A 12,607-nucleotide genomic window follows, 5' to 3' on the forward strand; every position below is an offset into this window, starting at 1 on the left:
TCTCCAATTTCATTCTGGCAAGCTCTAGCTTCAGCTTTCTCTCCTGTCTGCCAGCTCCTCTGGAGAGAGGTTCCTTGTTGAAATGCTGCTCCTTGCTCTGGAACACAAAACTGCTTCCTGCGAGTTGTTGGCCCTTTCTAGAGGCGGTCCCAAATCCACATTAGAATCCAGGGTCAGCTCATCCTCATCTCCTACCTCAGCCCCTGCATACTGAGCCTCTGCCCAAGCTCTCTGAGCCCTCTGCGGTCCACCTTCTGGGCGAACACTCTCATGGACACATGAAACCCCTTGCCAACATTTCTGAGCTGGGCTACAGTATAGGGTTCCAGCTTGGCCAGCTCAAAATCTATGGCTTCAGGTGCAGATGCAGGTGTGGCTTCTCCAGAAAGAGACATGGTTTACCACAAAAATCTAAAAGCCAATCAGGAAGAATTAAAAAAAGACTTGACCTGGTCTTAGTATAGAGTTGCAGTGAACAATGAGTGACTATATGGTATTACACAAATACAAGTCCTTTTCTCACCACTGATCACCAATGTTAGAAATGGGGTTTCTGGATTTCAGGGTATGCACCCTGTACAAGCAGAAAGCACCACTCTAGTCGGGGTACGCTAGATACACACTTAGAGATAATCTGTGTTCACCCTCTAGTAGTTTGGCACAGAGCAGGCAGACTTATCCATAGAGGCAAAGTGTATTTGTGCAACGCACATGCACGCACGCACACACACACATGCACGCATATACACAGCCACACAATGAAAACACCACAAAAAGACTCCACACAGGTTTAGGAAAATAGACAATAATTCTACAAACAAATCGAGACCAAAATGACAAACATTCAATAAGTGGAAGTCAAGTTATGAATTTTAGAAGAATAGAAGAGTTCTAGAGCTTAGAAACAAATACCATTTTAAGGGTCACTTTAAGTTACTCTGGACCACGGAAAAGTCAAAGTTCAGGCTGTCTTCAAAGAAGTGCAGGCTGGCTACAGGACCCACGCAGACCCCAGTGAACAAAGTACCTTTCCTGGTCACAGTAGCGAGATGCGTGGTGAGATGTGTTGATCGGATCCATGCAGCAATTGCAATGCGTCAGTTCTGAAGAAAAGTGCTAGAGCCGCGATGCAGTGGTACAAAGTGTGATGCACCAGTGTTAGACTGACAGCCTTAGAGAGGTCACCCCTAACTTTTTGCCTGCCTCCCTCCACTTTTTCGACACTGTTTTTGCTGGTTTTTAGACTCTGCGCACCTTACCACTGCTAACCAGTGCTAAAGTACATATGCTCTCTCCCTTTAAACATGATCACATTGGATCATACCCATTTGGATTATTTAATTTACTTATAAGTCCCTAGTAAAGTGCACTATGGGGGTGATTCTAACTCTGGCGGGCGGTGGAGGCCGCCCGCCAGAGTTCCCCCCTCCAGAACACCGCTCCGCGGTCGTAAGACCGCTGCGGTGATTCTGGGTTTTCCACTGGGCTGGCGGGCAACCGCCAAAAGGCTGCCCGCCAGCCCAGTGGAAAAGAACCTTCCCACGAGGAAGCCGGCTCCGAATGGAGCTGGCGGAGTGGGAAGGTGCGACGGGTGCAGTTGCACCCGTCGCGAATTTCAGTGTCTGCTGAGCAGACACTGAAATTCTTTGTGGGGCCCTCTTATGGGGGCCCCTGCAGTGCCCATGCCATTGGCATGGGCACAGCAGGGGCCCCCAGGGGCCCCACGACACCCCTTACCGCCACAGGATGGCGGTATGGGGTGTCAGAATCCCCATGGCGGCGCAGCTCGCTGCGCCGCCATGGAGGATTCTTTTGGGCAGCGGAAAACCGGCGTGCTCCCGCCAACCCTGGCCCCGGCAGTCCATGACCGCAGGGGTCAGAATGACCCCCTATATGTGCCCAGGGCCTGTAGATTAAATGCTACTAGTGGGCCTGCAGCACTGATTGTGCCACCCTCTTAAGCAGCTCCTTAGCCATGTCTCAGGCCTGCCATTGCAACCCCTGTGTGTGCAGTTTCACTGCCAATTCGACTTGGCATTTAAAAGTACTTGCCAAGCCTAAAACACCCCTTTTTCTACATATAAGACACCTCTAAGGTATGCCCTAGGTAACCCATAGGGCAGGGTGCTGTGTAGGTAAAAGGCAGGACATGTACCTATGTAGTTTACATGTCCTGGTAGTGTAAAACTCCTAAATTCGTTTTTACACTGCTGTGAGGCCTGCTCCCTTCATAGGCTAATATTGGGGCTGCCCTCATACATTGTTTGAGTGGTAGCTGCTGATCTGAAAGGAGTAGCAAGGTCATATTTAGAATGGCCAGAATGGTAATACAAAATCCTGCTGACTGGTGAAGTTGGATTTAATATTACTATTTTAGAAATGTCTCTTTTAGAAAGTGAGCATTTCTCTGCACTTAAATCCTTCTGTGCCTTACAATCCACGTATGGCTGGGTTTAGTTGACAGCTCCCTTGTGCATTCACTCAGACACACCCCAAGCACAGGATACTCAGCCTCACTTGCATACATCTGCATATTGAAAGGGTCTTCCTGGGCTGGGAGGGTGGAGGGCCTGACACTTACATGTCAAACGACAGTAACCTGCCCTCACACAAAGGACTGCCACACCCCCTACTGGGACCCTGGCAGACAGGATAGAACTGAAAGGGGAACTTGTGCACTTCTAAGCCACACTTTGAAGTCTCCCCCACTTCAAAGGCATCTTTGGGTATATAACAGGGCCTCTGCCCTACCTCATCAGACACTTCCTGGAGAAGAAACCTGAACCAGAACCTGCATCCTGCCAAGAAGAACTACCTGGCTGCCTAAAGGACTCACCTGACTGCTTTCTGTGAAGGACTGCCGCCTTGCTGTTGCCCTGGTGCCTTGCTGAACTCTTGCCTTGCTACAGAAGTGCTCTCCAAGGGCTTGGATAGAGCTTGCCTCCTGTTACCTGAAGTCTCAGAACCAAAAAGACTTCATCTCTGTAAGGAAATGCCTCCTTGGCATGGTTACGCCCTGACTTTTTGCCTTTGCGGATGCCAAGTTATGATTTGAAAGTGTGCTGGGACCCTGCTAACCAGGCCCCAGCACCAGTGTTCTTTCCCTAAACCAGTGGTTCCCAATCTGTGCGCCGCGGCTCGCTGGTGCGCCATCAAAACTAGCCAGGGGCGCCGCACACAGTTTGGGAACCACTGAGCTATTTATAGCCCTTGGGCCAGTTCGTACAAAATAAAACTACTCAGTTGTAGCAGCTCTTTTTTAATTTTGTCCTTGAGCGCCCTCTGGTGGTTGAACACAACTAAAGGGATTCTACAATTCACAATATTTAAACAGTTATGTTATAACTACATCAAAATGAGACCTACCCATTTTACTAGGGTTACCGTCAACCAATATTTTCCCCTTACTAAAAAACCCTATGCATGCTGTAATTAAACAACTGTTACTTTTTTATTTTTTACAGTTATATATAGAATTACAATACCTTCATTGGCGTCATCCCAATTCTTTTCAGGGAGAAAAATGGATGTGCTCCCTAGGCCAGGCTTACATCCCCCACCCGCCAACAAAAAGTAACATAATGGGGAGCCGCAGCCAGTGGCCAATAGATCAAGGGAGCCGTGGGTCGAAAATGTTTGGGAACCACTGCCCTAAACTGTACCTTTATCTCAACAATTGGCACAACCCTGGCACCTAGGTAAGTCCCTTGTAACTGGTACCCCTGGTACCAAGGGCCCTGATGCCAGGGGAGGTCTCTAAGGGCTGCAGCATGTCTTATGCCACCCTAGGGACCCTCACTCAGCACATGCACACTGCCTCACAGCTTGGGGAGAAAATGACTAAGTCGACATGACACTCCCCTCAGAGTGCCATGCCAACTTCACACTGCCTGTGGCATAGGTAAGTCACCCCTCTAGCAGGCCTTACAGCCCTAAGGCAGGGTGCACTATACCACAGGTGAGGGCATATGTGCATGAGCACTATGCCCCTACAGTGTCTAAGCAAAACCTTAGACATTGTAAGTGCAGGGTAGCCATAAGAGTATATGGCCTTGGAGTTTGTCAAACACGAACTCCACAGTTCCATAATGGCTACACTGAAAACTGGAAAGTTTGGTATCAAACGTCTGAGCTCAATAAATGCACACTGATGCCAGTGTGCAATTTATTGTAAAATACACCCAGAGGGCATCTTAGAGATGCCCCCTGAAAACATACCTGACTTCCAGTGTAGGCTGACTAGTTTCTGCCAGCCTGCCACACAGCAGACATGTCGCTGGCCATATGGGGAGAGTGCCTTTGTCACTCTGTGGCCAGGAACAAAGCCTGTACTAGGTGGAGGTGCTTCTCACCTCCCCCTGCAGGAACTGTAATACCTGGCGGTGAGCCTCAAAGGCTCACCCCCTTTGTTACAGCGCCACAGGGCATCTCAGCTAGTGGAGATGCCCGCCCCTCTGGCCACCTCCCCCACTTTTGGCGGCAAGGCTGGAGGAGATAATAAGAAAAACAAGAAGGAGTCACCCACCAGTCAGGACAGCCCCTAAGGTGTCCTGAGCTGAGGTGACCCTTACTTTTAGAAATCCTCCATCTTGTGGATGGAGGATTCCCCCAATAGGATTAGGGATGTGCCCCTCTCCCCACAGGGAGGAGGCACAAAGAGGGTGTAGCCACCCTCAAGGACAGTAGCCATTGGCTACTGCCCTCCCAGACCTAAACACACCCCTAAATTCAGTATTTAGGGGCTACTCAGAACCTAGGAAAGTAGATTTCTGCAACCTTAACAAGAAGAAGGACTTCTGACCTGAAGCCCTGCAGTGAAGACGGAGAGGACAACTGCTTTGGCCCCAGCCCTACTGGCCTGTCTCCCAACTTCGAAGAAAACTGCAACAGCAACGCATCCAACAGGGACCAGTGACCTCTGAAGCCTCAGAGGACTGCCCTGCAACCAAGGACAAAGAAACTCCTGTGAACAGCAGCCCTGTTTAACATCCTGCAACTTCTTTGCAACAAAGATGCAACTTCAAAGACTTCACGTTTCCTGCCAGAAGCGTGAAACTCTCCACTCTGCACCCGACGCCCCCGGCTCAACCTGCGGAAAACCAACAGTACAGGGAGGACTCCCCGACAACTGCAAGCCTGTAAGTAGCCAGAGACGACCCCCCTGAGCCCCCACAGCGACACCTGCAGAGGAAATCCAGAGTCTCCCCCTGACCGTGACTGCCTGTAATAAGGGACCCGACGTCTGGAACCAACACTGCACCCGCAACCCCCAGGACCTGAAGGAACTGAACTCCAGTGCAGGAGCGACCCCCAGGTGACCCTCTGCCTAGCCCAGGTGGTGGCTACCCCGAGGAGCCCCCGTGCCTGCCTGCATCGTTGAAGAGATCCCCGGGTCTCCCCATTACTTCCTATGCAAAACCCGACACCTGTTTGCACTCTGCACCCGGCCGCCCCTGTGCTGCTGAGGGTGTGCTTTCTGTGCCTGCCTGTGTCCCCCCTGGTGCCCTACAAATTCCCCATGGTCTGCCCCCCGCGGACACAGGTACTTACCTGCTGGCAGACTGGAACCGGGGCACCCCTGTTCTCCATTGAAGCCTATGTTTTTTGGCACCTCTTTGACCTCTGCACCTGACCGGCCCTGAGCTGCTGGTGTGGTAACTTTAGGGTTGCCTTGAACCCCCAACGGTGGGCTACCTTTGACCCAACTTTGAGACTTGTAAGTGTTGTACTTACCTGTAAACTTAACCTTTACTTACCTCCCCCAGGAACTGTTGATTTTTGCAGTGTCCACTTTTAGAATAGCTTATTGCAATTTTTAGAAAGACTGTGCATGACATTGTGATTATTCAAAGTTCCTAGAGTAGGTAAGTGAAATACCTTTCATTCGAAGTATTACTTGTAAATCTTGAACCTGTGGTTCTTAAAATAAACTAAGAAAATATATTTTTGTATATAAAAACCTATTGGCCTGGAGTAAGTCTTTGAGTGTGTGTTCCTCATTTATTGCCTGTGTGTGTACAACAGATGCTTAACACTACCCTCTGATAAGCCTACTGCTCGATCACACTACCACAAAATAGAGCATTCAAATGATCTCTTTTTGCCACTATCTTACCTCTAAGGGGAACCCTTGGACTCTGTGCACACTATTTCTTACTTTGAAATAGTATATACAGAGCCAACTTCCTACAATCTCTATAAGAAGGACTCCTTGTGCGAAGAAAATCAACGCAAAGCCTGCCAGAAAAGACGCACAACCTGCATCGGAGTGACAAATTCACTGCATGCCAAACCGGAATGACACAGCCCGATTTCGCAACAAGAAGATTGACGCAGCGCCAGCATAGCGACCAAAAATTAGTCGGACAGCTCACTGAATCGACACACACAGCCAAGCTGGAATGACGCAGCCCGACTTCCAGAGAGGAATCGACCCAGCGCCTGCCGTATGGTAGAAATTTCCACACAACGCCCACTGGATCGACGCAGCCCCTCTGACTTTGTCCTGTCAACGCCGGAAATCCATGCATCATCCCCGGGGCATCTGAAAACCCTGCAACCCGAATAGGATCCACGACCGAACACCGGAAATCTATGCACAGGTGCCACCGCGTGAAAACAAAACAACACATCGCCATGTGCGGCCCGAGAAATCAACGCACACCTCCTTGTTTTCCACGCATCTCCTCCTCTGCGGTTCTTTGCGGAGATTTTGAACGCAAACCAGGTAGTTTGTGCTTGAAAGAGACATTTATTGCTTTTAAAAGACTAAAGACACTTTATATCACTTTTACAGTGATATCCCAACATATACTTATTGCGTTTTAATCGTTTTGACCTGCATCTTATCAGAAAAATATAATATATTTTTGTAAACATTGTATGGTGTATTTTTGTGGTGTTCTACTGTGTTATTGCATGATTTATTGCACAAATATTTTACACATTGCCTTCTAAGTTAAGCCTGACTGCTCAGTGCCAAGCTACCAGAGGGTGGGCACAGGATAGTTTGGATTGTGTGTGACTTACCCTGACTAGAGTGAGGGTCCTTGCTTGGACAGGGGGTAACCTGACTTCCAACCAAAGACCTCATTTCTAAAAGCAAGCCTCCACCATGCAGATGAAGAAGGTGTCACTCTCCATAGACCCCTGTGGTGGCGTGCAGTGCTCTGACGCGTCAGGCTCTCAAGGCAATGCTTTGGTTCACAGAGCGATGCACCAAATCTGCTCTCACAACTGGGTCGCTGTGCCGGTTCTGCTACATGCAGAAAGAAGATGTGTCAATTTCTCTGATGCAAGTATCTGGGTCCACGTCCAGTGAACCAGGAACAGGAGCAGCAGTAGAGATCCCAGAGTTTAAAGCAACAGGCGGCAAGCCAACAAGCCCTTGCAGCACACTTCAGCTAGAAGGATCCATTTGATTTATGTGAATGAAAAAAAGAATGAAATAAATTATGAAGTTTGGGGATGAGTAATTTGGAAAAATTAATGAAAAGGCTGCTGTGAAGTCTCTGGTCCCAGTGCCTTATCTTTTTTAGAGTATTTAGACCTGCATAGAGTTCTTACACTGATAGATTTGATTCTTATGATGAACATCCTAAATGTGTGTGGAATGATTTGTGGACAGTGAAGAGTTTGGTTGTGATGTCATCTATACTAGGAGTGTTCTGCTGTATGTCATTTCTGACAGAATTGAACAAACGAATTTAAAGTGTCAGAGTCCTTATATATTATGTTGTGTTGACAGTCTAGAATTTGACTCCATTTTGATTTCGTTTTTTTAAGATAGTTTGCCAGGAATTTTTCCAATTTATTTTGGCCACCGCAATGCCTAACACTAGATTTTAAAAGATACGTTGAGGTGTTTTCAGTTGACAATTTACTGATTCGGTTTAAGCAGGAATTAGTTCCTCTAAATAACATTTTGATTTGGAAGTATAGTAAGGGTCTCCCACCTAATAGTATTAAAAATGTATTTAGCTTCCTCATTGGATTGTTGTAGTTTTTTAGAAACATATGTAATTATAAAGTGTCTGGCAGATGCTTTGAAAATGTCTTAAATTGTACGAAAAGCAATATTATCGGTTAAATTAATGCACAAAAATCATGAAATAAAAGAAGGGGTGAAAGAGGTCTCTACAGTAGCGTGTTCTTAAATCTTACATCCCCTTGGTCCAGGGCACTTACTGAGGATTTCTAATCGTGTGTATAGAAGGACATGATCAGATATCAAGATTGGCCTGTGGAGCGTAAACTCTGAGATAAATCATGAGAGATAAAAATATGATCTAAAATCAACTATACCCGGTGAACAGGAGAGAAATATGTAAACTCCTTTAAAGTAGAGTTGCATAATTATCAAGCATCCATTAGTGCTCTTTAAGACAGTGGTTGCCAACCTGGAGTCAGGGGACTCCCGGGGCCCACGAAGCCTCCTCAGGGGTCCGTGACTGCTTAGAAAATTTATGAACATTAACAAATTAATAAAGTGTAAATAAATAAACTGGCTAAATGTACAATTGAAAAGTTTACAACTGTAAAAGTAAAGGACAGTGAAATTTGAGGCTAAAAATTGAATTGGTGTCCTAAGAGTGATCCGTGGGACAGCGCAGGTGCATCAAGCAGAATATAGTGTGGACGATCTGGGCTTCAGTTGAATTTAGAAAAGCTTCAACCTTCCTAATAAAATTAAAATGTTTATTTTTTTGTTTGCAAATTAAATAAAATGTGTTATCATGTGTGTATGTATTTGATGAATGCTTGTTTCTGTATTTTTTGTTTATTGTTTTGCAGTTCAGATCATTAACAATGTTTAGGCCAGGGCCCCCAGTTTCCAGTAATGACTCAGTGGTGGTCCTCGGATTTCAGTAAGGATTCATTGGGGGTCCCCGGTGCCAGTAATGATAACATGGGGGTCCACAGAAGTCAAAAGGTTGGGAATCGCTGCTTTAAGACACTGAATGAAAAAATAAATTGTGACTTGTTGGGAATAAAAGCGGAGACATGTCTGTCTATAAAGGGACCAACAGCTTGGTTACAGTCTCCTACAAAGATGAAGTTGTAATCTATCAATCAATCAATCAAGTACTTGTAAAGCACAGCTATTCACCCGTTGGGGTCTCAAGGCACTGGCAGGGGAGCAGAAAGTGAAGGTCAGAGGGGATCAGGTGAATAGCCAAGTTTTGAGGTCCTTTCTGAATTGTGAAAGCGTTGGAGATCTTCTGAGGTGGATAAGTTGGTGGTTAATACTAGACCAAAAGTGACAGTTTGCATATGTTGGTCCATAAACATTAAACATGTATGTTGGAACATTATCTATATGAAATTTGGTGAGCAGCCACTGTCATTCCATATCCTTTTCTTGCTAAACCATTTGCAAACCCAACAAAAGCTTAAGAGTTTTACAACACCAGGTTGCAACACCAGCGTTTTCCATTTCCTGACAATAATCACCAACTCACCCTCTTTTTCAGTTTAAAGATTTAACTGCCATAAGAAGGGTTTCTTGGCAAATGCAATATCAGCATTAAGTTTTGATAAGTGGGTTAACACATGCTGATGCTTAATAGGTGTACCCAAATCTTTGATGTTCCAAGATACGTTTAAAGACATGTAGGAGAAAAATGGGGGGTAAAATCCAACTAATTCATATAAATAACTCAGAGGGGATAAAACTGAAAAATGGTTGAAATAGGAGATAAAAAGTAAAAATGTATGAAACGGGTAAAGCAGAGTAAATCAGAGAAAGACAGAGAGAAAAAGAGAAATCTATATGTAAAGTCAAACAGGGAAATAGCAAAAAGTGGAAAACGCACAGATGATAACGCCCTCCGAAAGAGAAAGTTAATAGGATTAAAACGATCCCGCATAGCACTTAGTACATACCGCATACATAACAATGTAGTGATTAGTGTAAGACCAAAGTTTCATCACTGGTATTTGAGGTCCTTAATATTTCACCATTGGTATTTGGGTTTCAAAAAGATTTAAGATGTTTCCTCTTGTGGATATCTGGGGTTTGTTTACACAGAATGGAAAGTTCACAAGCACAGGTAAATCTAATACATTTAAATCAGGTGCTTTGACTCGGGATTCATTACGAGTTAGCAGGATTTTAGGAGCACCAACGGTGGTTTGATTTTTGCAATTTATTAAAGTTACATTTATACTTGATCTAGCCTATGGTACTTTTATTTTTCATGATGATTCAATGAGGAGTTTCTATAAAAAGCTGTGTTCACTTCCATGTGAGATATTTAATTTGCCAAATGCTTTGCATCAAGCAGGCATTTGGTTAGACTTTGGCTCCCTTGATGGCGCCTATATACCATGTGGTTATTTTATGAGATATGTTCAGAAAGAAGATAGATCCACAAAATAAACTTAAAGCCCTGATTTGGATGTAAATTGAAAGGGTCAAGACTGATAAAAACTAACAAGTGGTGTAACGTGTTCATTACATTGTTTAACTAAACATGGCTTTACTATTTCCTGTTTTTATGATACTGGGCAATATGGACTTCATTACGAGCTTGGCGGACGGTTTAGACCATCCACCCAACTTCCGACTGGGAGGTTGCCACCATTCTGGCTACCTTCCCGCAGGGCCCATTAAGAGTTTCCTGCTAAGTCAGTGGGCGGAAATGAGTTTCCACCCACTCTCCTAGCCGGGAACAGCCTGCAGCATTGTCTCCGGCTCATAATCGAGCTGGTGGCAATGTGTAGGCTGCAGGGTGCACCAGCACCCTCGCAATATTCACTGTCTGCAGTTTGCAGAGGTTCCTTACATTTTCATAATAAGGATTTCTGACCCTTACCCAATCTCCCACTCTCAATTTGCAAACTCCACTACATGTTTTATTGCCAATTTTCTTCACACTCACTGTGTTAAAAATATTTCCAGCTGTTTCCCACATTTCTTTTACATTGCTTCCTTCATGAACCAATTCTACAAACCCAAATGTACACAATTTATTGAATGCTATCCTTTCCTCTCATGAGTTCAAAAGGACTGGTGGCTACATGTGGTATGGTGTGCTAAGATCACACTAAGGGCCAGATGTAGGAAGCATTTTGCATGGTGCAAACTGCGAAAAGCGCAGTTTGCGTCATGCAAAATGCTCATCGCGATGCTCATTCACAATTTGCGAGTCGGTACCGACTCGCAAATTGTGAATCCGACTCGCAAATAGGAAGGGGTGTCCCCTTCCTATTTGCGACTCGCATCGCGATGCTAAATTGCTTTGTGACCGCGAATGTGGTCGCAAAGCAATTCGCAGTTACCACCAGTGTCACACTGGTGGTAACCCATTCGCAAAAGGGAAGGGGTCCCCATGGGCCCCATTCCCCGTTGTGAATGTTGCCAAAAAGGGTTTTTCAGAGCAGGCAGTGGTCCAATGGACCACTGCCTACTCTGAAAAAACGAAACCAAATGGTTTCGTTATTTTTTTTATTTTGCAACTCGTTTTCCTTTAAGGAAAACGGGCTGCAAAACAAAAAAATAAAAACAGCTTTATTTAAAAAGCAGTCACGGACATGGAGGTCTGCTGTCTTCAGCAGGCCACCATCCCTGTGAGTGCAGGGACTCGCTATGGGGTCGCAAAATGCGACCCACCTCATTAATATTAATGAGGTGGGTCTTTGCGACCCCATAGCGAATCGCAGACGGTGACTGAGACACCGTTCTGCATCCGTTTTGCGAATCGGAAATTGCGAGTCGCACTGACTCGCAATTTCCGATTCGCAAAATCGGAACTTGCTACATCTGGCCCTAAGTCCTTGACCATTGATCTACACACACAGGGCCAGATTTACAAGGCCCTAGAGCCACCGGAGTTTTACTTTTAGAGACACTCCTGTGGCGCTGTGCAGTGCGCCACATTTACAAGGCGGTGCTAAGCCACTCTTTGTTGTTTAATGCCACTTTGTAAATGTGGACCCCTCTGACACAGTTTTATGCGTCAGAGGGGCATGCAATGGGTGTTGCTGTGGGTGTTCCACCCCAACATCCATTATTTTTGATGCTGCCACAGATTTACAAGAAGACGTAAATATGTGTCAGCTCCAAAAACTAAGAATGTACAACAAAGAGGAGGAACACTTTTATTCCTCCTAATGTTTTGCTTTTTCTGTGTGCTGTATTTTGCAGTATGCATATAAAGAGCAAAAGGCCATGAATGATTGGGTGTGCTTTCCTGCACATAAAAATCATTAAAAAATTACGACGTGCTACTTCTATGTATCCTGCATGCTGCAGGACACATAGAAGTGCCAAATTGCTATTGTAGATTGTTTATGTGCAGGAAGGGGCACCTTCCTGCACATAAACAATTGCTCGCCTCAACGCAGACACCCTTGCACTATGGTGCAAGGATGTCTGTGTTGGTGCTGGCAGCTACATTTACTGCCAGGGGAAACACAGGTTTGCGCCGCATTTCAACAAATACAGCGCATCCCTGCATCTCTAAAGTGGCGCAGTACGGTGCTGCAGATTTTGGCGTAGAACACCGCTGCACCACTTTTTCGTAAATCTGGCCCATATTGTTTCTATGTGCAGATTGAATACAATCTACACTTTATTGAAGCGCTCTACTTTACTATTGCTTTG

This window comes from Pleurodeles waltl, chromosome 6 (assembly GCF_031143425.1).
Source record: "Pleurodeles waltl isolate 20211129_DDA chromosome 6, aPleWal1.hap1.20221129, whole genome shotgun sequence".
Lineage (NCBI taxonomy): Eukaryota > Metazoa > Chordata > Amphibia > Caudata > Salamandridae > Pleurodeles > Pleurodeles waltl.